At 39.2% G+C, this 25,323-nt stretch overlaps 1 protein-coding gene and 1 long non-coding RNA gene across 2 annotated transcripts in view; one reads left to right on the top strand and one right to left on the bottom strand.

Moving 5' to 3' along the window:
* The window catches only part of LOC124306855 (LIM domain only protein 3-like), a 104,788-nt gene extending 95,588 nt beyond the window's left edge, over positions 1-9,200 (bottom strand). Inside the window, exon 1 of the mRNA XM_046767951.1 lies at positions 8,737-9,200. The gene's annotated coding sequence lies outside the window, so the exon portion shown is untranslated. The remainder of the gene's footprint in view (positions 1-8,736) is intronic.
* Positions 1-25,323, top strand: part of LOC124306859 (uncharacterized) — a 61,256-nt gene that overhangs the window by 32,724 nt on the left and 3,209 nt on the right. The window lies entirely within an intron of this gene.

Consider the following 25,323-nt stretch of genomic DNA (forward strand, 5'->3'; position numbering starts at 1 on the left):
CTGATTTTGCGTTGGAATTACCAAAATATGATCGACGATAGCGCAAAATAGTTACGTGTACCTCATTTTTCGTAATCCCAAGAATATTTAAACAGTTTTTTTTTAACGATACTTGTTTTACTCAATTTTTCTAGTCACTTTGACAAATGAAATTTTTCTCAGTCGCAGGCCTAATTTTTCAGCTTTTATTCTGCGACGTGGGAAACGAGAATGGTGGAGATTTTGGCCCCGGTAACTAGCAGGCGCAGCCAACTACTACCAGACACCTATGTACTTAACGTATAACCCCGTGTAAGCTCACGCCCGAACAAATTTCCCCCCTTTTCGTACCACCTGAGTAACTCCTCGTACCCAGCGTTATGAGGTTGTGTTGAACTTTTGAACGGGCATAGTTTACGGAACACCCTTGGGTGACTACGGAAGCTTAACTCGCCTCGTGACATTGTACCCTCCTGAAACAATACTGCAGGCTTAAAAGTGAAGCGAAAATTGGAGGAGTATACCGGACGCTGGGGACGACCGTCTTGAATATTCGAAACTTTGACGTCATCGTGCCGAAAGAAATGAATTGGGGAAAAAAGACCGGACAATTATCGTCAATTTAAGATTATGTTTGGAATTTATCGCATCTGTTTCAGAAATTTCTTTGTTTTGTCACGTAGAATGCTGAAATTGTATTATTTACTATTGGTGAAAGTTTGATGTTTTCCACGGTGAAATGAAAAATTTCACTATCATATAATCTTGTTATTCATCCGTAATCCTTACGTGTTGAAACTTCACAAGGTGTTACATTACAAGTTACTTATAATCTCTCTTCGTCTCGCTTTACGCACGGTTTTTGGATCACGGAATTGAATAGATAATCAAATATTAATTATCATCACACATCCGTACAACGAAGAATCCCTAGAAATTATTTTAATTACGTGAAATCGTTAAGGAAATGTCCAATGGGAGTTGAGAAGTCGAAGAAAATAAATACGCATCAATACCCGTTTACATATCTATCCGGTCAAAGTCTGACATTTTATTGACTGATTTTGATTTCTTGCGGAAAAACAAGAATGCCTGTTTTTCTTTTTAATTCGCCACCAATAATTCAATCTGTCTCTAATAAACAGTCAACTTTTTGCATATGTATGTATATATATATATTCGGCGAAGGTCAATATGTGGACACATACAGTGATAAACGATCATGAATAATTTTGATGTAAAATAAATACACAAGTTCAGTTTCACGGACAAAATCGTTGAAAATTTCCAAAGAAAATAAGAAAATAAAAAATAAATAAAAAAATTGCGCAACGGATTTTCGTATCTGAATAATTTCAACAATATTTTGAAACGAAGCTAGAATTTTATCAGGAGGGGGCGAAACCCGTCTGTTGGAAATAAGTTAGCAAAGCCAGAGCTTCCAACCCCGAAGCCGACTCGCGAGCCGAGCATACGTGTAGGCATAAAGTGCCGGTGAGTGCGTGCAGGAGTTGCGCGGGTGTATAACGTGTAGGAAACCCTCGGGGTAGGTACTTGCGGTAAATCTAATAATGTTGTAATGTTGTTACCCCTGAAGTTGCCTCCTAAGTTTGGCATATACCAGCCCCCGCTATGCGGGGAATTTCTAACATGTCAGACATTTTATCGTCCCGGCAGTGTGTGTGTTTGTGTGTGTGTGTGTGTGTGTGAAAGAAAAACAACACCAAGCACTTTGATGCAAGCTGTCTCGATTCTCGACCACCTGCAGGATACCCGACAATTTTGTTACTCGAAAATTGACGCGTTGTACTTTTTGACAATGAATTTTAAATCTGTAATTTGATGTTTTGTTTTCTTTTATTTTAGATTAAATGAATTTGCCTTGTTTTTTTGTTTTTCTTATCTCTTTCGTTAGATCGACGATGAAAATGAGAAATCTATCTTTCAAATCTTGTTCACAGGTCAATTAGATGATTGAATATTTTTTTTCTCGAAACTTGCGATTATTATCCATGATATTTTCAAGTTATGTAAATGAGAAATTATACGCCTGTTTCAACTTTTATAAAATATGGTTGAATTTTTAAAATTATTTGCTATATTTCTTGCATTTTTTTTTCAACGTTGCTAAAGGAAGCTTTGAACGTGTGTTATAAAATTCTTGGAAATTTTTGTAAATAAAATGTGGTTCAACGTTTTGTAAATTGACTCGAAATTCTTGAAATCGTGTGAAAACTTTTGGTATTCTCAAAAATAATTTCACATAATTCGATATTCTGCCGGATCTCTACAATAATCTTTAAAATTATTCAAAATCCTACGAAATATTACGAGATTACGTAAATCCTGCTGAAATAATTTCAACATCTTTGACGATACATCGTTGCGAACTTTGGAAATTCTGTTAAATGTTAAATTTTGAAACATGCTATTCGCGCAAAATGTATTACATCGGTAAAAAAGGAAATCGATTTTCTGTGAACGAGACGCAAAGATTAAACTCGCGTTCCCATTAAATTCTACATTCTCTCCGTCTGCAGAACGATCTTCGCAAACGTGAGGAATATTGATAACCGAGAACCAGCCGCAGTTACGCGTCAATCACGCGAATGCTCGGGTTTGTGTTTGACGGGGGGAAAACTCGTTCGCGATCCGTTTTGCGCCCAGATTGCAGAGAAGGGTTGCAGGCTGTGTGCGTAGGTTAAAATCGCGGCTCCGGTCGCACGGCGGCGCGGCTGTGCAGAATCACAGAGAAAATCATGTTAGTTCGCGAATCGCTGTGGCGTGCCGGTTAATAATTACACCCCGCTGAATCCGCGTGCAGCAACGCTCGTGGGCGAGCAGATAAAAATCAGTAATTAGCCGGGACCATTATGGCGGCCGTTTGAAAAATTAGCGAGTCGGGGAAACCAGCAACCCTCCGGGTATAATCCCGCACCCAACGAGATCCGAGTCCTGCTCTCTGCCCTCCCGGACCTGATTTATACGGGCTTACTATTAATTACTCTTCCACTATGCTCTGACAACCGTATTTCTGAACTCGTTCTAGATTTCCGACCGCCCGATAATCCCAAATCGTTTTCAAATATCCCGAAAATTTTCATACCGGCTATAAACTGCCTCACGATTTTTACATCGCGTTTATTAGCTCGTCACGTGGCGTAGAATTTTTAGGCAGAGGCTGAATAAGAAACTTTCAAAACAGAAAGAAATGATCGAAGATTGGTTCTAAATTAGCTGCGACTTGAGACAATCCTGGTAAAATATATAAATATATAAAATATATGGAAAATATATCTATCTTCAACGTAACATTTGTATCTTCAACTTCCAAGACCGTGAACTTTAACTAACAAAGACTAATTATTCGCAAATAATTTTTCAGCTTATTATAGGTACAGTGTTATTTTATTTTGAATGTTGAAAATGTACCTTTGCTCCGGTGTTAATGAATTATCGCAGATAACGAACAAGAAAGCTTCTTATGCAAAATCATTATAACGTTACAAGAATAAATCATGCAATGAAACATAAGATTTTCCTCATATCGATCAAATAACCCGATTTCGTTTTAAAAGACCAAGCAATAATTTAATCTTTACGAAGTTGTCAACGACTGATGTACTTTTTTTTTTACTTAAAGTAGTCTCTTAACAGTTTTCCACCTTAGACGGAGATTATTTTAATGTAACGAACCTCAATCAACATAAATTTCACTATTTATTTTTTAAATCATTCTTTCTTTTTATTGGATTATGGTTCTGATGTATAATCTTGAAGTCACAATCTATCCGGCACTCTGATGAAATAATTGAATATTCATTTGTTCATCGTCAATACTTACTCCATTTGAATGTTAAAATGGATTAAGCTTCATCTAGCATTCCACGTACAATATTTGCCGAAACAATTTTCACCGGAAAATTTAACGATCGAAATAATTGCGCTTAATGAAACGTCAGATATTTTTGTTGGATACAATGATAATGATATGAATTTCCTGGATTTCACAATTTAATTAAGCTCGTGGCGAATTAATTACAGGTATTGTGACGTTTGAATTATTCGGTTTTGTGTTGGGCAATTTTTGAACAATCTCACTGCGGAATGCGGCCCCGCAAAATTCCCGGAATTCGTTATCTGCGTTCGGGAAGCGTTCGAGCATATATTTGTGTACTTTTTTTACTTCCTGCACAGGAAGATTGATATTCATTTTCAAAGCACCCAGCGAATGCGCTTGGAAATTTGTGGAGTTGCCTTTCACTGTATTCACACCAATTATGCAGCCTGTGCACCGTGCGAATCTCGATGGCAATCGTAGATTTATCTGAAGAGAGAAACAAAAAAACATTTTTATCGGGATTGGTTTGCCAAAATATCGTTCATTTTTATCGACTTTATTGCGACAGATTCGTACAGTGAGTGTTTACAAAGTACACGCGTCTTAATATATTTATTCTTACAACATTTTAGCGATATAGATTATGATTAATAAACGGTGAAATTGAATTGTCTACCGAAAAAGAAAAATCCGTTTCAGTACCGTTTTAGGAATTAGTTTTTTCAATAGCAGAAGCCATCGCATAATGAAATCGAACGAATCCACTAGCTTTTCTATCAATCTTGAAGACATTTGAATTATGGTATTTAATGATTTCGAAGCTTTTGTCTATGATTACAGTATTTTCTACTTCTGCATTTTCACAAAAATGTTCCCAGTTTACGAACTTGTTAATTTGATAAATACTCAAAGTACAACGGTCTCCTCAAAAAAAAAAAAAAAAATGAATAAAACGTATTGATTCATGAGCTTCCAAATCTCCTTAACGATACATTTTTTTTTTGTATTGAAGATTTAGACTTCTAATAATTGCCGAAAAAAAAAATCTAAGAACTTCGCGCAGTGAAAATTCGGTTGAACGACGGAGGAGCAGAGAAGGAAGGAATTCAGAGCGACTCTCGAGTGTTCTTTTTTCTCCTTCTAGGATCATTATGCGCAGGTAATATTGAGAATCGACGCGAATGACGCGAATCCGGCGATTGTAGGATGCGACGCAGGTGGCGCCGTCATGGAAGCATTTGACCGCAAGCTCTCACCCTTGTCGTCGAGCCGGCGCTTGTGCAGCACACCCCTGTTACCGTAACCAGATCGAGGCATTCAAGACATAACAGACCGAGATATGCATCATTAGCTCGGCTACGGAAGCCATGGGAATTCCGGCGCCTGTCGGCATTGACTGAATCGTTGCATCGCGGCATCGGTATGACGCGAAGAGGCTTTTGCCGCGATCTTGTGTTATTGCGGCACGTCAGCCATCCCGACACATGATCGACGCCGACCCCGACCGCGAATTGATCCTTCGATTCCTTCGGTATCGTCGGAGGGATGCCTCGATGCATCGAAGCCTTGCAGAATACTCGAGGCAATTCGACGACCGCCCGAATTAAAGGCGTTAGGAAGAGAGAGTGAAGTATGGCGGTTGAAATAAAATATTTGAACAAGAATGAAACAACAAGAATATTTTAATTACACAAGCTTGATTGATATCGATAATACGAAGAACGGTTTTATAATAACAATGTTTCTTAGTCGATTATACCATTTGTTTATTTCCTTCAAGATCAATGTATCACGGTGAATCATTCCCCGACTAATACGTTGGGTATTAATTACTCAAGATCACTGTATTTTTCAGGGTACGTTGCAGCTGAAGGAACTCTAGTTTTGGATTTAAGTTAATTGATCGAAATTGGCCGATATCGAATGGAGGTGATTTAAGGGGTGTCTCAAAATTCACCCAAGATTTCAATTTTCCACCATTTTTGGGGTAAAGTGTTGCGGGCAAAAAACAAAAGGTAGCAGCGCGAAAGCCTTTCATTTTTAATAACCCTGAACTGTCAGCTGTAGCGCTACTTTTTGATTTTTGGTAGCAACAGTTTACCCCAAATCGCGAAAAATTCAAACTCTGTGTGAGTTTTGAGACACCCTTTATATGCACGTAAATTTACATCAAGTCATCCAACAAAGTTCATTTAAGGGGTGTAAATATATGTAATTAAAATCGTTCGAAGTCGTAACATGTACTTGAAACTACCTGGAATCACGCGAATTATATTTTTTTATCCAAATTTACTTGCCATTAGAAAACTTTTATCCCCTCAAAAACATATTAAATATATACGGTAGACAATTTTTCCGTTACCTTCCATGTTGCATTTTTATCACAGAGAAATGCTGGATATTGTGATCACTGTACGACCTTTAGAGATTTCTTAGTGAAGGTAAATCTGTAACGATATAACGTATACGCGACGCTGCGCCAACTTGTTTATACAATTTTAAACTTTGTATTTCAAGCTTGAACGAAACGGCTGTAGAGCGATGAAAATTATGCGCCGCGTTCATTCTCGCTTCGAGTGACACGTAACGGCCGCTTGTCACGAACGTGTGACCCAAGTGGCTGCATGTTAAACGAAATAATCCGATGAACTAGAAACAAACACTCTATTTGCATATCGAATTTTTACATGGTTTTAAGATTCAATGAAAATGGCTGTTATAGTTCGGCAGGAAGATTTTTCAAAAAATATGTTAAGAATGAAATTCAATCAGGATTATTAAAAAATTGATGTCACTCAGAGAAAGGACGAAAACGATATCTTTGAAATTCTCAAGACTTGTGATAAACCAACGTATAGAATTTTGATTCGCCATTTTCAAAACTGAGCGTAATAAGTGAAATTCCAGTTGCAGCGTACCGTTCCTTTCTTGTTCAAGATAACGAATCTGCAAAAATGTAGAATTGCACTTACCACGAATTTTTCAAAATTCCTCCAAAATCCCGGTGAAGTCAATTTTCCAATAAAAATTACGACTTCCATTATACTTAATTGAAAGAGATATGAAATTTATCCGCTAAAATAATTATGTCACAAATTTTCATACAAACTTGATCGATAAAATCTCTGCGAGACAGCTGCTCGATATTTTATATTTTCAAATATAAACACTAGTAATCGGTCAAGAATTCTCCACGTAGCTGCTGACGAACTCTCTCGTTTCTCGGTATCTAAGAAAAGAAAAAAAGAAAAAAAAGGCCAAACACGTCGATCGAGCCCTTGGCAAAATCGTAAAATCGTGTCCCTTGAAAACCTTTAGAAAAAAAAAGAAACAAAGTGGAATATAACAATAATGAAAAGAAAATAAAAATAACAAGACTCGAGTCAAGGAATTCAGGGACGTGACGCCGCATCGATAGGGGTGGAGGGTACCGCCGGTCATAGGTGTAACATATTTATGTTGTGAACCGACCGAGTGCGGGCAATAAATAGCGGTCCCGCTGCCCCGGGGGTTGAAGGTGGGCCGAACGATTACTGCACTCACCCCTCCGTTCGTTCGCTCGCTCTGCGCTTCGTGTTGGCACCGGCCAAGGTAGACAGGTGCCTATGGAGTCGGCCAGGGAACGCAGACCGCATTTCGGACGCGTAACCAACGCGTGAAAATTTCAGAGCGATGCATAGCGGAGAATGTTTGCCCTAACGGCGAAATTCGAATTTCCCGCATGTCGTCGGTATCTTTGATGATTTTGGGAATCAAGTCTGCGGAGAAATGCGAAAGTCAGGAAATCAAGTCAAGTCAAAAAAAAAAAACAGACATATGGATATTTTTTTCCTTCGAATTATGCGTAGCGAAAGGTGTTTTTCATTTCTTCGAATCAATGATGCGCAAAGAAGTTTTCGAGGCTAAAATTTCAGAGGTGCTGCATTCACAGATTTCGATGCGTCAAATTTTTGGGTACGGTCCGTAAATCATGTAAGAATTTCACCGAAGAAGTAAAGAATGAATGATAAAAATTTGATTTGGAATTATTTCTACTGAGTTGTTTATGTTTTACTGAGCGGAAGAAAAAAATCAGAATTGTTTACAACAGCGACTTGCAAATTATTTGAATAATTAGGGAGAACGGAACCTTATTAATAATCTATTAAAAGTTCATCGTCTATTATATACACATCGTATATTATTTACACTGAACCGGATGTCTGATTCTAATCGGATATAGTGCAAAATATTGAGTGAAAGTTATCTTATTGAAGTGAATACACGTATTTTAATAATCGAGTTGTTACATTCGAAACGAGTTTGCAATTATTTAATATAATTTGAAAATTTAAAAGATAGTGAAAAATTGACAATGGTCCAGACCCTTCACAGCTCGATTCAACTATCGAAGAATAAAATCGAATTGACGCGTCTCGTGCGTGCTTCGAGGTGTATAAAAGCTCGACCCCTTGAAGGTACGGAGGGGATGTGACGTGAAACGAGGGAGGGTAAATTGTGAGGATAGGGGGTGGGTGAGCTTTGCAAGATAAAAGAAAGACCAACTGTTGAATATCGGCCAACTCCGAGTCGAGGGGATCGCAAGCTGGAAAACTCGAGGTCTCCTCGATCCGCTGATTCAAAGTCAAAGTTCGCCAATCAGCAGGAAAGTAACCACACGAAAGGGCGAACAAACGAATCAGATATATTATCTCCCCTGAGTTCGCAAACACAACCGAGAAATTTTTTCCTCGTTACGGGGCACATGTTCGAAACATTGGAAAAAAAAAAATCAAAATAAAAAATAAATAAAAACCGATTGAACCGAATGGGATAATTTTATGCGAAGGTGTGAAATTTTTTCGGTCACGAAAGTCTTGCGTAAAAATCTGTGTATAACTGTGTGTAAGCATAAATTCTGCACAACGAGTACTCACTAAGCGTTGATTAGATTTCTTGTCCGAGCGTATCTTCTGGACTTTCGATCTTCACGATGAGCTTTCCGGTATTTTCAACTTATTGACAAATTTATTTTCCACTCAAAAATCAACGTTCGAGTATCGGTTCGATTGCGCGTAAATATTGTTACAAATATTTTACATACATTCACCGATGCAAAAGCACCGATATTTTTCAATATAAAGGGTATTTAATATCGTTTCGTATGTCTTTCGGACTATTCCCTGACGATTCGTCAACGCGGTAAAACCATTGAGCAAACACCATAACAATGTACATAAAGCTGAGCGGCAATATTTTTCTGCCCGATTTGCGATAGGATATCTCTTGGGCGGTTCTCGTGTTTTTCAATATTTAAAAAAACCGTCCATCGAAAGCTCGCGATTTCGTCGAGAGAGCGAGGCTCCGGTTAACACGTGCGTCTCGGGCGCGCCGCACGTGGTGTTTGCCGAGTGGTTTCGTCCCGGCGAGCTGAGAGACCGAGCTTTAAAGCTCCCGTACGACGATTGGACGATGGGTGGGACCTGCGCACGCCTGTGGGCGTCGACGGAGCTTTCGGGGCGGAATAAACCCCCCGAGGTGATAGGGCGCCCCGTGGAATGGGCACGTCTTAGAGGGGAGGGAGGGACGCCGCGCGAGAGCTTTAAGGGGCGAGGGAGTATCCCGCGAGCTTTTTTGCTTTAGCAAAATCGGCTCTCTTCTCTACCCCTTCCTCCTTATTTCACCGCGCTTTCTACTTTCGTTTCTTATACGTTTTTTTAACGCCGATGAAAAGTTTTACACTTATTTATTGTACGTCTGCGCTGCTGGGAATTGGGGATTTCTTAAACGCACGGGTGAATCTTTGCAACACCGTTCCCTTGTAATTCCCGGGGCTTTCGATTTTCCAGAGTTTACTTTGTTTTGAACATTAAAAATGCACAAAGAAACCTGCAGGCCTGCGCGGCAATCGATCCGTTAATCCTTTTTAATGACATATCTTGTGTTGAATATACTTGTAATCTCGTTATTATTCCATTTCGGATCCTCACCTCAGTTTTACAGTTTTCAATCCCGGTGTCAACAAATATTTATGCCAAAATAGCGACGACTGTCATTACTCAAAAATGAAGGGGAAAAACGATCTCGTCAGCTTATTTTTTTTGTTACGTGTGAATCTATCGACTCGTGCACAGATTTTAGAACCAGAGCACAAGCTTATCCAGGCGATAGTTTCATTGTCAAGGAAACGGAGAAGGTGAAAAACCTTTTGCACACACCTGTAACGCGATCCAATGATTTTTCACCTCCTCTATTTCCTTGATGATACCATCGCCTGGACACACTTGTGAGCGCCGTTGAATTGTCGACGAATTTCCCAACGGGTCGAGTGAGTTTCGGCAAGTTGGAATGATTGCGACTGCAACGGGCTGCCACGCCGTGGCGCAACATCAATCAACGTCATTACCCTGAAATATCCAGCAAGCGTGTGTATGCATCCTAAATATTCAATCAGTTTGACAAACAATTCGACGGAGGTTTGAAATTAATCACCGTCACCGCTGTAGCAGATTTGGTGCAGAATCAAACTTTGATCAGAAACTGACGATAAATAAACCAATTCTAGTAAAATAGTCAAGGCATCGAACTGCAGCGTCATTTCACCCTGCAGATAGTTTCGAGCCCTCGGACTGTTCGGTAATTGACAAGTCTGGTAGGACAACTGGTCAGCCAGCTCGCTTAACACCCTTAGCGGCCACACGGGGTAATCGGAGGTCTAAAATCTTTGAATTTGTTACAAGTAACGACATCTGCCGGTAGTAGACAAGTGTCATGAAAATAATTAGAAATGTCGAAGAACTCTTCAATAAACGTGAAACAATCGGTTAGAAGCCTTAATACACCCACATGTCTTGTACAATTAGGTTTTTCAGCGTGGGGTAATGAGTTACCCCATGTGGCCGTTAAGGGTTGAACCCTGATCGGCAGTTGCGTGTTTCTTTTTCCTTCGGTCATTCACACCTTCGAATTATACACGTAATATCGCGGTAAATTAACTCCGATTTACCGCTGCAGGCGCGCTGAGATCATCTAATTTGGGATATTGCTGCAAAGCTTCGATGCACTCAATCGTCGTGTTAAAATGGAGCAGAAAAATTAGGCTCGTTTCATTGTTTTCAGGGTGACTCGTCGCACGAATCAATTGCGCATGAATAACGTGATAGTTATTACAGAAAATAAACTACACGAGTTATGGTATTTTACGATACATTCGTACCACATGTGGTTACTTAAGCTGTCTTTTGGTGTTAAAACATTCAAGTCTTAATTCTCGCAATAAAATTTCACTCAGGAAATACAAATTCAGCGTTGTTTGAGAAAAGTTCTGTGTTTTTTTTTTTTTTAAATACAAATTTCATACGATCAGGTGAAATTCTCTTAGCGCTTCACTTGCCACGACGAATTACGTGAATTGAGAAGAGACGCGTGTAGGAAGCTGAGCAATGCAAACTGTGGTGTAATTCTCCCCCGTCGTAAGTTTTGACAGTCGAAATTCAGACTCCGCGCACATTTCGCACTGTATAGGGAACGAAGATGTAAAAGGGGCAATAGCAGCGAACCGAGTGAATTATCTAGAGAGTCTAGACCACGGCTGATCTGTGATTCTGTGCCTGATTAGCTATTCGATGAAACGCAATTACACCGAGAAAGTGAAACCCTGTATCCGTGCGAAATGCGAATCGACGTGACGTTCGCTCACAAATCGTCGATGGTGGGTATTTTCTTGATTCCGAAATTATCTTGCTGCTAATCATTTATTTATTCATCCGTTCCCCTTGTCTGTATTTGCAATTATACTTACAACGTAATATAATTTACAAGATTTAATGTTCCTTCGTACCGAAGATAAATCGATACGAAATGTTTAATCGAGACATCGAATTTCGTTGAGAAAACTATTTCTTAATCTGTATTCTCGTACGAAAATTTTTCACAAAGAAATTTAACCAAGTTTCCAAATTTTTAACGAATATTCGACGAATCGTTAATAAAACTTTACTCAATTCAATTCCAAGGAATGAAACGAAGGGTCGTTCACATTTTGTAGACACGAAACTTATACGCCAAACGATTGTCCTTCTATCCGACGTACGAGAAGGTCCGAAATTGTAACCGGAAGGTCGGAAGTGTATCCGTAACAGGAAGTTTATAGGGGTTTTAGATCCACACACACGCATACGCATACATGAGGTATGGAGCTATCAATTGCGGCTAATCCTTGGGCCCGAGGAGCGGGAAATTAAATGTCCTTAATGTGCGTTTAAGTATCGATCAACTACCGGTGGTAGCAGGCAATATATAACCGGCTCAATATCAATCCGTCAATCAAAGTTGTCAAAACTTTACTGAAAATTAGAAGGATCATGTATTGTCGGTGACATGGAACGACTCGGGTTTACAACCGGCGGTCGAACGGGGCCAATTATTTTACAGCCGGGGATTTCGGTGGACAGGACATGTATATTAGATACCCAATTCCACACCGTAATCCCACCATAAATATCTTTGAATTATATTTTACAGAGCGGCGGACATTGCGATCCATTTGTTTCGGGATGGGCATTATACACCCGACGGTTAATCGCTCAATTAAATTGGATTATCAAAAATAGTACCCGGCTCCACGTTACGTGTACCTATAGATAGGCATTCGCGTTAAATCCAACCGGATGCTCCGCAGGCGTCAGTCTCGTTTCGAAACGCGTGATTCTCTTCTCTCTTATCGGCCCCAGGAGGGACAATTTTACAAAGGTACGAAGAAGAACACTTGCAGAAGCAACGGTCTATTTAAACAATTGGTTTCAAATGGAAGGATAGACAAAAGTCTCGAAAATTAAAACCACAGGAATTGTGATTGTAGTGAAAATAATATCGTCTCGGTAACTGTCATTTGATTTGCTTCCACTACAAGATCAAAAAAAAAAAAAAACAATTACCGTCACTAATATTCATACACGTATAATTTTGTTGCCAAATTTTTTCTCAGTTTATACATTATCCAGTCTCCGTAATAATATTGATCCTTCATCTAATGGCTGGTCACGGCGAAGCAGCAAGACTGGTTATTAGAATCAATCTTGACCAAGTGTTACCAGTGGCTAAATATAGGTAAATTAATAACCTTATTTGTATACATCCCCTATCTCCGTGGTCAGTGGTTCTCAAACGGTCAACCAAAAAATGCACACGGTGATCCGCTTAACCGTGAAGCTCGTACTACAAAATACCGCAGTTGTCGACATGGTTTTTAAACGCATGTACGTATGTAAGTATGACATATATATTAGGTGCTGTACTAACCATTCAACCGCAGATAAAAGCCAGAAAAACCTTGCTAAAAGATGACAGATATTTTACACATTTTTTTTTTTTTTTTTGGTGATATTGGATTTGGACGATTGGATGCTAAAGTTCGAGCATCGTTCCTTTATGCTCGAGAAGGCCAATGCCGTCCGTTCCGGTGTAAACCGGAACACCCGGTATCTGGTCCGAAAGGGTAGTTTCAAACGGGGCGGGAGGGTGATTTTCATTCCGAAGCTTGTGCTGTCCGATACGGCTCGCGGTGTCCACTCGGAGCTGTTCCGTGTTCGTGGCTAGTGCCCGGCCAGATGTCGCCACGGCCGTGACGTCACTGGTTAACTGCCCCCGACGACGGGGATGATTCTGATTAATTACCGATAGTTACACAAGCTGACGCCAGCCGGTGTATGGAAGGTTGCAGACTACAGCCTACGCGTGACGTTATTGAACATTTTGCATTTCGACTTTTTTACAATATCGCCGAACGCCTGCGGTGCCTCAAATTTCTATACAGAGGGTGGAAGTTCCTAGGGTGAAAAACGAAATCGCAACATGATTTCGGGGATTTTACGGGACTTCAAAATGTTTTTCACCTCTGACGGAGCGAATTTTTATCACGTTTTTTCCCCCTCTGCTTCGATTTGGGAAAAATCATCGAGATAAAGGGGTGATATTTTGTGCTTGAAATTTTGAAAATCATGTCGCAAGCTTCGATGTATTTTTCAGGGTGCGCAATTTTTAGTCTACTGGACTAAAGTTCCAATCCACTGAACCGGTGCATGTTATTCTTATCATCAACGAAATGATCACATCTTTACAGCTAGAAACCATAAAAATTATCCTTTCACTCAAAACCTAGAAAGAATCAGGGAGTCCATTCATCCGTTATACTTTGGAAGAGTAAAAAAAAAAAAATAATGAAGTATTGTTTGTCCGTGATATAGCATATGTGGGGAGATGAAACTACCGAGTTGTAACTACGTCAATATTGATCAATTACAAAACATGAGCTTGCATTAAATAATTACGGTAAATACAACCCTCCGACCAGCACGATGAGTGACTAGCAGTTGCAGGGATCCCCGGTGTTCGATCATATGTCAATACTCACTGGCGTTGGACGCAATTATCCTTTTTAGTACTTCTCGAAACTTGACGTAATCTTTTTAAATTTGCTATTAGGCTTGGAATGCGTTGACGAAAAGCAAAAAAGTGAACACCTGAAATGATTCGATCAAAAACAGTGAAACAAACCTAAACGCACGTCTTGTCAATAAATAATTAGGCGTACGAAAAGCTTGAATATGGAATTTTTAAGATTGAGGTTCAGAATTTGACAAAAAAGGCTTGGAGCTAATTTTGGAATTAATTCAAATGGATAATACATATTTGACATAAGGCCATTACCATTATTTAGTTAACGTCAGCGATTTTCCTTTCGAATTTCTTCAAAGTTACATGGAAGGAACCGTTTCTGATTAAATTGCATTTACGATGTAAGCGAGAAGTTCAATTCAATACGACAAACTTTTCGCATGATTCCAAGGACGATTTTAAATATCAACTTGCCACTTCCCATCTGTATTTAGTGTAAAAAAAAGTCATTAAAATTACCCCGATCGTATATTTTTTGCTCACCGATATCTCAAAAACAATCTCAATCGCTTCGGTTTTTCCAGACTTAAAATCGATTGGATTTAAGGTGTAATCGGCTGTGGTATCTCTGAGTTTCTCACGAGAGGGACACGCAATAAATCAAAGTTATCCCTCGGCGAGATACTCGTGTCGGAAAATGGTTCGACGCAGGTAAAGCAATTACAAAAAAATCAGAGATGTGTATAATTTCTTTCCCGGATCCGTTACTGCTCGCGATTCCAATCGGGAATTCAAAATCCCCGTGCAGGGTGCAGGGTGAATACGGGGCTGGTCAAAGCACCCTCAGAAAGAGACGGAGGCAACGATTTCCTGGCATTACCGGGCTCTCTCTAATTACCATGATTTTAATTTAGCCGGTTCGTTTCCGCCGGCGAGTCGAAGCCTCCGGCGAACAGCGCAGCTGAACACACGAAGCCCCCGATGCCCCGTCTTCTTTCCCTCTGCATCCCCTGCGCGATGCGATTCGGTGCAGAGCGGAGCTTGCACGCCGGCCGCCGTGATTGCTTCTAATTAATATCAATCAATGATATTTGCATCGGATTACTACCTGGCAGCCCCACGATATTCCTCCTGTGTACCGATCCTCCTCGAATCCTTCCTCCCACTCTTCTACACGCGCTGCCGAGAGGCCGACAGCATTCATCCGGAATCCGAGGGCCACTCGAAACGGCTCGCAGCGAAATTGCCCGAGATAATCGGTGCCCTCTGACCGACTATCCCCGCTCTCACCCTCGACCCCTTGATGCTCGGATCCGGACGAGCTTTGGATCGTCAGTCGGGATTGTTGATTTTTTAAATTAAATTCTGGAACTTTGTGCGGATCAAGTAACTAACCGGTTTCTTGTTTCGATTTCGTGATCTTTGGGTAATTACGGTGTGTAGGGAAAACCGGGGTAGGCGAGGCAGTTGAGAAGGTTCGTTTGCTGGATATCGGTACTTTTCGTTCACTTTGTCACAAGTCAATTATGCACATTGAGCATTTATCGAATAATTGTATTCGTGAGCTAGGAAGATCTCTGATTAAGAACACAAAATTGACAAACAATGAAGTTGTAAACTAAGGCGTAAATGTCGATACTTCGTCTCGGACGATTCAAAATTGTCTGCTTATAATTGATGGAAATATTTTCACTTTTTTTCTCAACGGCTAAAGATAAAACTTGTCTTTTTTCTCAAATATTTTCTATTTCAATCTTCTTTCAAACAAACTTCAACTCTGATCACTGTTACGATGAAATATGATATATATATAAATTGTCAAAAGCTTACAAACTTGTATTTTTGAACCTTGTATTTTGAAACGAATTGAGAAAATTCTACACGCATTTAGAATATTATTAATTTCCGTGATTGACCCTTTGAGTCATGGTGGTAAGTATTCTTATCCTCCTATTTTATATATATTTTTTGTATATGTAGAGAATTTTTCGACGTGTTTAGTTGCGGTTTTTTGCTATTTCTGATACTATACTGATAGGTTTTAAATATTCGAGAGTAATTATTGCGATATAATGTAAATTATTATTGTTAAAAACAAAATTGATCGAAAAAATTTGTGAAAATTGAAGGAATAATTCATTTCCGAGAAAATTGTACACACGTTTTACATAAATTATATAAGTCTTTGGGGTCACCGATGGCGAATATGAAGTCGGATTTAAAAAATTCAAAATGGCTGATCCAGTTTGGCGGACGAAAATTTCAATTACCGTCGAATCCGGAGAAAAATCTCTGACCAGGGGATTTTGAGGTCGCTGATTACGAATCGACAATCAAGTTTTGAAAATTCAGTACGGCGAATCGAATCAACGACCCCGAAAACTCCCGCGTAGAGTTTTTTAATATTACACAATCAAATTAGAAATTTTCCTCCACCGTGTTGGATTCATCATGTTGAATTTTTGCGATTTCTTTGCAGATTCGTAATCAGTGACCGCAAAAACCATAGAATACTATCTCGTAATAAAAGTTGACTCAGCGCAATAACGCGTGACTCAAAGGGTCGAAATGACCGCAGGTTGACGAAACGAAATGAAGTTTGAATCGCCTTCTAGGATTAAAAATATTTTGCACATTCAATTGTTTTTCATTATTTCTTATTCTTCAAACATGTTTTCAAGATTCTTGAAAGTTTCGAACGACGTTTCGCTATCGCAAGATGTGAAAGAAGAAGCGTTAGGCGGTAGGCTCGCCCGAGCGATACTTGACATATCCCGGTGTTTTAATACGAGGGAACCGATCCCTCGGGAGTTTCGTTCCCTGTTTCGTCGATAGCGTATTTTCTCGCCGGCTATATCGATGATGATATTTATTCAAATGTAATATCTTGTCTGGCGAAGATTACCTCTGTCCCGAAAATGTCTCCCACAGGCCTGCAGCGGGTTCGTTTTTGGAGGGGGGATAATCCGACTGGGAGTCGCAGAGGCGTATTAAAACTTTCAAATTTGTCAAAATTTCGCTGGTCGCATGCGTGCCTTTATGTCATCCGCGTCTCCTCCTTCAACTTTCATTATTCCTTGCCTCATCCTGTTTTCTCTCGTCGATATAAAAGCCTCGGCTCAAAAAGGGGAAACTCTCCACGTGGGGAGGTGAGAGAGGTCGTAAAACAGATTATAAACACTCCGTAAGACGGCGCGGCTCGAGTCGGGTTGAAGCAATAGATTTCTCCATCCCCCCCCCCCCCCCTCCCTCCCCCCCCTTTTTTTTTACTCCTCCTTTTCCTTTTCTCCCGCGAAGGACTTCAAAAGTTCTTGGCCACTCAACGCAAGCTGTTTCTAAGGCCCTCGAGCCGCTGCCTTCTTTCCAATTTCTTAAAAAGCCGTGCGACAATTTATGTGAGACGTGTTATAAACTACCCCCGGACCACCTAACCCCCACCGCCCTTCCTCGTTTCTCCTCCCAGCGATACGCGATGGTCCAGAAAACTAACACTTCGTCTCTCGAACCGCTGGTTCAAAAGTTACTTTGCTTCATTCCTGAGACTCGCTTGTCAGCCAATTCGATGAAAGCTCATCTATTGAAATCAAGTTTTTTTTTTTTTTGGTGTGGACAAATTACGAGGGTGTTACTACTTATTTATATTTGGTAAACCCATCATACGAATCACGTGAAACAATTCAAAATTTCGGTCGTTTGTTTTAATATTCAGTCTTCATTAGATGTGAAAATTATGTAAAAATAATAATTGTTTCACATAATTTAGTCATATTTTAAGATTGGCCTCTTCAGACACAATTCGTCATCGATGATAATGTATTGGACAGTAATTAGTTTAGCCTTTATCAGTATAATAACCTGTGAATTTACCATTCGTTGAAATAATTTGCTGTTGCCAATTCCCTTCATTTTTAATTCTCGCCGATTTATTTTCTGGATTTTATACTCGAACAAGATTGACTTGAATTTCCAACGGTATTCCAGATCATCCAACAGTGTTGCCAAATTTTTTTTTTTTTCGTCTAATTAAAAAAAAATTGAATTTTACTCACAAGCAAAGTTCCTATTTGTGTAAGGAATGCGTTCTTTACTATTAACATTTTATACATCATCTTCGCGATATTAATCACCTTCTGAAATACTTCCAGACTAGAAATTGTACCTAAAAATCAACTCCGTCATCCCTAAGAATCTTAGTGAACAATGGAACGAAGTCAAAGGGACGGGGTGTCGTGGCGATATCAAACCCTCTAAGAATTTCTATGAAATTGATTGAAGGGTTTCGTTGCGCGGTGGCAGTTTTCCCAGCGACCGTCGCGTGGCAGCACTATTCCGTCCAGCACTTGGGATGAATTTGAAGGGGATGCGAGAACCGTGAGAATCAAAATATCGGGGATGTGAGCTGCGCATTGAGTTGAGCACCGATTATGCATTGAATGACGACAAACGCAACGATGCGGAAAAATTTTCGGCAAAGGAATTAGTCCGTTTATCTGTTTATTCATTAATTTTTCGACCTTTTTGTCTCGTACGTTTCTTTTTTAAAAACAGCTCTTCGCGTATCGTTTTTCCACTTTTCAATTTCTTCTTGCACGATGTAAGTGGTCTGAGTTACATGCGCGCTATCGATCAAATAACTCGCATTAATCAGCAATAAAATCGAAGCACCTGTTCCAATAACTCTTTAGCAATACCTTGAATCAACCGTTACGTTTTCAAGTATGCATTACGGTTTAATACACGGTGAAACAATATTGTGAATTTGCACGTAATGAAATGAACTTTTATTCGTTTCCATCAGTTGAGTTGATCCAATTCAATACATTCTCAATTTTCCACTTTGAGGGAAATGGAAGTTGCTTCATTCGCCTAAGAAAAAAAAAACAGAAATACCGAAACTTTGAGTTTCTTCTGAACATAGTCAATAATTCTTGTAAATATTGGATTTCGTTTCTTCAAATTTTGTCATTGAAATGACAAGTTTTGGAAGTTAACTTTACGTATATAAACGTAATGTATGTTTGAAGAAGTTCTTTGAAATTAAGTTGAAGTCTTATTACAGATTGGACATAACGAGTAAAGTTTTGTTGTAAATTCTTCGTGAATATGACGAGTAATCGTATTATTACGACGTGGCATTAAGAAACAGAAACGAGTATGGCAATTAGTTTCTTTATTTCCCCCTTTCTGCAGGCAATATCCGTGTTCAAGTGATGCATTTGACTTCTCAATGTTTGAAATAAAATTTGTATTTAAAATGAATTACACTTTTTAATACATTCGCAAGCCTCTGACTCGTTGTATTTTGGATCAATTAATCCTTACAGATTGACCCAATTAAGTTAGAACGGCTCCTTTATTCCACCAGCTCGTTCAGTTGCGCTCGAATATAATAATTCTGAATACGAAATACAACAATTTGCGTAAAACATTCAGCACATTAAAATTAATCGAGAACTTAACAGCCAGCGATTCGCCGGTTTTCACGAACGCTTCCCCCCCCCCCCCCCCCCCCCCCATCCCCTCAACGTTTCTCTCATTCCTATACCAATCTCAGGGTGGGTAGTTAGTACCAAGCGAAGAAGGAGTCGTAGTCGATGGGAGGGATAAGGGGGTCTGTACTTCTTCTTTTCCAATTAAAATTCAACGCCTGTGGACGCTCCGTGTAATTGGCCGAGATCTCTTTAAGCAGGAAAATTACCCAGAAGGGGTTGAAGCGGGGGGTGGGTCTAACCGCGGGTTCACAGGGGTCTCATAACGGGGCCAAAAATCCTGCCAATAAATAAATTTAAATACATGAATAGCCAACCCCTTTACTCGGCATCGTGATTTCCCCTTCATCCATCTTCCGACTTTTCCAATTCGTTCCAACCAACGGACCGAAGCTCGTACGTATATTACAGGTACATGTTTATAATACGCACGTCGCGCGGTACGTGCAACAACGCCAACACGAGTCGTTGGAATAACTTTTCGAGTCTACGTCTCGCAAAAATACTTTCACACTTAGAGAAGGAGAAAATCGCGAGATATCATCTCACCTGCGACGGATCCACACGTCTTTGTCCAGCAATAGCACCACCCCCCCCTTTTCCGTGCCTCGCAAAAACGTACAATTAGCTCTGCACGGATCCCAAAGTCCGCATCAGCCCCCTGAGCCGGTGTACTTCGGAGGGCTCAGCACGAGGCTGGGAGAAAGCCTGTCATGGAGTCGGGGGTGGGATCGGCTGAAGTACCCGCTAATTAATACCCCCTAATTGCACCGACCCCGGCGAACAACAAGTCCCAGGGCTCTGCCAGGCGAGGATATTCTACTATCGACCGATTTAACGTTCTACGTTTCTAGATTCCGAGAAGTACGTAGAGTCTTCCGTACCTGTGGGAGATGTTGCACGGGGGAAGGAGGGTAAGGCTTGTGGGGTGTGTGAGCTTGCTCTACGCACTTCCGGTTGTGGCGAACGGACGCTTGCGGCTTTGTGAAGAAGATTCATTATTTTGAAAGAATTGTACCGAGGCACTGATTCTGCTCATTTTATATTCGAAATTCGTAGAGGGATGTGAATCACCTATTGTTAACACAGTCTGAGACATTACCACGCGAAATTATCATCAAAAGATTTTTATTTTTCAAACCTAGAAGTGTATTATTTATATAAAACTTTGAACAATCGTAATTTATTCTGTACGTAAATCATTTCTTTGTATAATCAGAACTTGAGAAGACAATTTTTTCCAATTAGATATGTGTATATATATATATATATAGTTTACTGAAGAGGTAGATTATCCGAAAAATCTGAATCCACAATACTTCAATATCAACTCGTTCTTATTAGAATTAATCAACGACAGTTTTGTTTTCTTTATTTATTTTCTACGAGCGAGAGTTTTGGTATCATTTTTAGCGAAGACGTGAAACTTCCTTCAAAAAAGTGATGTAAGTATGCTAAGTCGTGAAAAGCTTTCGTTGAGGATAAACTCGTGATTGATGAGAAACAGAGCTATCGATCGTTACCTAAAGTAGTCATCATTTCCTCACCAGATATCTTTCGAAAGCCCGAAAAGCTTCGCGATACGATTATTTCAAAAATCTGGTTATACTCTCCCTGAAAAATTGACTAATAAACTTTTTTCTAAACTGTACGCCTTGAGATGCTGTATCCAACCATTATCGTGATCCTATTCAATCCGGACCAAAAAGGCTCTGTCGCGATTAATTCTTCTGAATCGTATATTGAATACTTGGTACGGATGAAAAAGAAAAGCGAGAAAAACGCTCTCGTTGCAAAAACGGGATTTTTGAAGGGGCTGCACGCGTGCAGCACGAAACGTCGCTTCGGCGACGAACGGCTTTGGTAACATATTTCACCCGAGCCCCCTTTCTTCACTGCGTGGCGCACCGTATCATATACCCTTAAATTTACACTGTACGAGGCACCCATATCGATACGAGGTCTAAGTTATGGCGCAATCCAGGCAACGTGTCGCCGCCATGTTCTACAACTTTTCAATGCCAATATATTTCCGCGGGCGATTTTATTTCTTTCTTTTTTTTTTCTCTTCGTCCCTTTATTTTCTTATTCCTTCTTTTTGCTTTCATTATTTTTATCCTCTCTTTTTTTATAACCGCGTGCTCACTTTTTTACGAGCTTTTAGAACGGTACGCCAACGGTACTCCTGGTCGGTAGAAATTTGATGGATGAATAGACTGGTCTTCGAATTCCGAGTTCTTGAATCGAGATTTCGGAATTCGTTTTTTTTTTTTTTTTCTCAGCGGGTCAGGGAAAATAATTGATTTTTTTAATAAATGGCGAAGAAAGATGGTCAGTAAGAATTGAATGCCGAGGAAGAGTGAAAGACAAGGAAAGCGAATAGAATAAACAACTCTTGACGAAGTTTTATTAACCATTTTTCCGGGTTTGAGAATTAAAGGAAAATAAGGTTGTGGGGATAAACGGCCCGCTTCATGAACGTAATAACGAAACATTCACATTCGTCTACGGTTACGAATTCTCGTGTTTGGATGAACTGTCTGCTGTAATTATCGCTTCGCGTATAACGTACAAAACGTATATTCTACATACGCAGGCAGCGATCTGAAATTGTTAGTTCAATAACGTCGAAAAACAATAATTTCATTACCAGTATCCGGCTATAATTACTTCTATTTGTTCCAAGGGATCGATAATTAATTCTGTTCCTATACCCATATCTATACACGCATAGAGGTAAATTGCCTTTGCGCCATGCATCCATTTGCCCCGAGTTATGACACATATATATATATACACATGAATCGTTTAATATATAATTTATTTTATATATATAAATGAGTTCCTTATATACTTCAAGTCTCTTCTACTAATTAAGTTTACTCATTTAATAATTGTAACACCAATTTGATCAACGTATGATCCCAAACCGACGTACTTGGAATGTATTTGATTTATAATTTTGAAAAAGTTTTTCTTACAACGGTAGAATTTTTATCAAAAGATTAAAAATTATTATTACGAAATATAAAATGAGTTGAGAGAATCGATTGTGGTCATTAAACCGATTTACATACAAAATAGAACACAAAAAATAAAAAAATAAAAAATAGAAAACCGAAGTGTTTTAAAGCTGCAACGATTCAAAATATTGAAAATCAGATTCTAACTGGTAAAAATCATACTGGTACGATAAAAAACACTTTCCTTATTGCTGCACGAAATTGGATATAACGGCAAACTTCTGTTGCAGATTTTTTTCATCCTTACATCACAGTTGCGCTCAAAAAAAAAGAAAATCCTTTAAATTTATCCAAGATAAAAAAAAAAAAAAACTTTATCCGCATATGAACCTGCGTCAAATAATTCCCTTGACCGGGAAGATTTTTTTTTTCCGACGCAACTAAAATTTAATTCTACCTGACAAGCTTGTGTTTGAAGATCGAGTAAATTTTGTAATATGTCTTTTAATTCAAATACTTTTTTACTTGACTGCTTTTTTTCAATTAAGGACTCATACGAGCAAAATAGGGGATGAACGTTAAACTCATTTATTGTATAATTGTAACATTCACGCTCGTTATTTCAGCTGCATATATATGTATATGTGTGCGTGCGCGCGCGTGTTTGTGTACGTATATATACGGTTTCCGGCAATACGATGAGGGTTGCAGCGGGGGTTATGGGCCGGTTAACGCGTGCGGCTAACCACTTTGGCGTAAAACAGAGGTGTTGGTCTCTAATATATGCCGCTCTGCTCCTGTCTGAGCATATGTTGCCCCGCAACGCGTTATACTAGTTTTCACCCCCCTCCCAACCCTCTCACCGTGTTATTTTCGCCATACTGTCGAAATAATACAGTTTAAACTAGGGCTAGAATTATGGTAAAAGTTACAAGCGCTGTCGTCTATTGCTGTGTTTCGCTTTTTAAAACGGAAGAGAAGAAAGTACATTTTTTTTTTTTTTTTTTTACAATTCTGCAATTTTCATCGCAGTTATGGAGTGATTAATCAACACTTTGATTTTTCAATGAAATTTTGTTTGCGTTGTGATTCATTTTTAGGCTCAGAAAGGAAAATTTAGATCATAATCACAAGTCTGTCAAATCGATTTTTTTGGCTTCGAGCAGATTAAGTGAATTAAATTTAAATTTCGATTTCATTTTTATTTCGAGCTACAGAATAAATAGGTGTATACCTTGTGCAAAAAACTGTTCCAAAATCAGTGTTATGGTCAAAATATTGCTGCTTTTTCTCTTCAGATATCGCAACAATGATATCGTAATTTTTGTCTTAAGGTTAATAATTGTTTGTGAATGTTAAAAATCTTCAGTGTTAAATAACCATGCATAGAGAAAATGATGATAAATGTGTTTCAAAAATCCTTGAGTGATCGAACAATTTCGCAGTCGAAAGAGTTAATTATACAGCGTTACAATAACTCCGCAAACTCTTCCACTGTGCGCAAAGTGTAAACGGGGTGAGTTTGCCCCAGTTGAAACAAAGCGTTGATATAATAGCAGTGCAGACGTAGCCTAGAGTGCGGTGCTATTGCACCATGTTGTGCACGTATGGATATTCTGTAAGTAAACTGGGTCACTTTCGTATGAATCATTTTTAATTAAGGGACTTGATCGAAAGACCGGAATTAAAATGCGCCACGTTTATATATTCAGGCGGAAAATAGTATCTCCGTTGCTTCCGCGTTGCTTTCGAACAAAAAAAAAAAAGAAAAAAATTAAAGCGGCTTGTTAGGAACTTTTTTAGCATTCAGTAAAATAGAACATGATCGATAAAATATTATATAACGTATTCTAACCGAATAAGCAGGCTGTTATTACTACGACTAATTATCTTGATATAATTAGATTCAAATTTTTAAACGAATTAGAATTTTTCCAAGGGGTGGCTTATTCACTGAGGTTATAAAACAGAGCTTCCTTTTCTTTCCTCCCCCTCTCACTTGCTTTCTTCCCCTCTCTCTCGCTCTCTTTCTCTGTGAACGTAGCAGCTCCCTGTGTATTATTACTAAGACCGAATTGAGGGTATAGCGAGCTTGCACGGGTATATCCTATTGTGTAAAGTCGCGTGCGCGGCGCAAGTTAATTAAGAGCGTCTAATGAAGCAGCCGCACCGCCGCAAACGACGCGGCGCCCGAGCCAAGAACACTGGCGTCTCAATCAATATATTAAAAATTACGGTTAGCGGCGATATTCGCTTAGCCATAGACCGTAGAATATTCCCACCCATAGTCGAACTCGCGACAATTGCAAACTCCAAGTTTTTACCATCAACGAATACGTTGGATTCAATTCCCAAACAACTATCGGGTACAATTTCACTTCTGTAATAATACCACAATCCAGAGCTGCATGGCAAGTAACTGGAATATCGTTACTTCGCTGTAAACTTATTAAAATTTCAGGAAGAAAAAAGTTGTATAGAAATGAAATGAAATATGTCAACTATTACAAAATCCTGGTATTAAATGTTATGAATTAGAGATGAATAAGTTCTGTTGAATCTTCAATTTTTTTTACGAATATTATGATACGAAATACGATAAGGAATATAGAGAAATATATTACGTATGATTTACAAATTTTCTCTGAATTGTAGTTTAGAATTTCAAGAGTGGAGA

Source organism: Neodiprion virginianus, chromosome 6, assembly GCF_021901495.1.
Source record: "Neodiprion virginianus isolate iyNeoVirg1 chromosome 6, iyNeoVirg1.1, whole genome shotgun sequence".
Classification (NCBI taxonomy): Eukaryota; Metazoa; Arthropoda; class Insecta; order Hymenoptera; family Diprionidae; genus Neodiprion; species Neodiprion virginianus.